Below are 1,937 nucleotides of genomic sequence, written 5' to 3' on the forward strand. Positions count from 1 at the left end.
CATTCTGAGGAGGTGTGTCTGGACAAGAGGTTTGATGCAATATACCTTGTGCTGATAGAAAAGCACCAAATTCCTTATTCACATACTCTGTCCCATTATCTGTCCGGATCATTTGAACTTGTGTGTTGAACTGATTCTTCACATAGGCATAAAAATCCAGAAAACATTTGAACACCTCATCCTTGTGCCTCATAAGGTACACCCATGTCATGCGAGAGTAACAATCAATAAATGTAACAAAGTACTTCATTCCACTAACAGAGATAACAGGACATGTCCACACATCTGAATGAACAAGCACAAAGGGAGATATACTCCTAATCCCCCTATTTACATAAGACTTCCTTGTGTGTTTGCCAAACTCACAAGCGTCACACAAAAGCTTACTCTTATCCACCCCACACATTACATCAGGATATACTTTGCTCATTTTATCAAAAGACATATGTCCCATTCTACAATGTAGAAGTATCACAGTAGCTTCTTTCTCTCCTATCATCACTGCTAACACGGTAGACGTTGCGGTGTTTGTATCCTCACGATCCATGTACCATAGCCCATTATGCCTGGTTGCGGTCCCAAGCCTCCTCCCTGTTCGCCTCTCCTGAATTATACATATTTTCCGGTCAACTATTATTCGACAATCCAAATCGTCTATCAAAGCACTCATTGACACAAGATTGACCGGAAAAGCAGGAACATGCAAAACCGATGAAAGTTTAATAAGTGGTGTGCATTGTATTGTGCCGACACCTTTAACGGGCTGTGAGGTGCCATCGACTGTTTGGATAGTTTCCTTATGTGTGGGTGGATGTTGAGTATATGACTCAAACTCATTCGATGTGCCCGCAACATGTTTAGATGCACCTGAATCAAGGATCCAATCTGGTTGTGATACTAGTGAGGAAGTAGATGTGTGGGCACAATTACCTTCATTGGCATAAGCAAAGTGAGCAAAATCACCAAATGTGATGTCTCCTTGGCCTTTATTCCCCGCATTCTCCATCTTCCTTTTCAACTTCCTCAACTCTTCTAACTCTTTTACAGAGAACTCAACTTTGTCAGAGGATTCATCTTCATGGACCGCCACATTTGCTTTGTGACCAATCCTATATCCTCGACCTTTGCCTCCTCTTGTTCCACCTCGGCCATTTCCTCTCCCTCTTCCACGGGTAGCCCCGCGCGGGGCATGACAATCACGACTCAAGTGCCCTGTCTCACCACAGTTGAAACACTCCCTGGTCTCACTGTTCCTTACTATGAAGGCAGGACGAGATGGAGTTGTTATATTGTTCTTCATCACCTTCAGTCTGACCTCCTCTTGTGCAATTGCTGCTATAGCTTCCTCCAAAGTGGGGAGAGAGGGTTGATGGAACATAGTAGCGCGTCTTCCCTCAAATTCTGAGTTCAAACCCTTGAGGAATTGGATCACTCGCCTACGTTCAATCCACTTCTTAACAGTAGATATGCAATCTGCATGTGGCAACTCGAGAGGGTCGAAGTGATCTAGATCAGCCCATAATCGCTGCAGCTCAGCAACATACTCCATTACAGTGTGCTCCCCCTGTCTCAGATCACTAACTCTCTCTTGTGTCTCCACCATCAACATCACATTCCCTTTCCCAGAGTATAGCTTCGACAGAGTTTTCCATACCTCAGCGGCATTTGAGATTGTCTCAACAGTTGCAGCAATGCTCGGAGACAGGGAATTTAACATCCATGCCACCACCAATGAATTGGTGGTATTCCAATTCCTCCATTCTGCACTCGCCTTGCCCACTGGCTCAGTCGATTCTCCTTCAACAAAGCTCTCTAACCCCTTTGTCTTTAGGATCAGCAAAGCCCTTCGTGACCAACTTAAGTAATTTCTTACCCCCTCTAACTTAATATCATTCGGCATCAATTCTATCTTCTGCACAGTTTCAGCATGAGATATC

At 44.3% G+C, this 1,937-nt stretch overlaps 1 long non-coding RNA gene across 1 annotated transcript; it reads right to left on the reverse strand.

Moving 5' to 3' along the window:
* Positions 1–232: 232 nt before the first annotated feature.
* On the reverse strand, positions 233–1,114 carry LOC125512837. Its single transcript, XR_007285566.1, has 2 exons — positions 931–1,114; positions 233–604 (listed from the first exon to the last, which is right to left on the reverse strand). It is a non-coding gene; the product is annotated as an uncharacterized LOC125512837 (long non-coding RNA).
* Between the last annotated feature and the right edge of the window lie 823 nt (positions 1,115–1,937).

The sequence above is a fragment of the Triticum urartu genome, chromosome 6 (genome assembly GCF_003073215.2).
Source record: "Triticum urartu cultivar G1812 chromosome 6, Tu2.1, whole genome shotgun sequence".
NCBI lineage: Eukaryota > Viridiplantae > Streptophyta > Magnoliopsida > Poales > Poaceae > Triticum > Triticum urartu.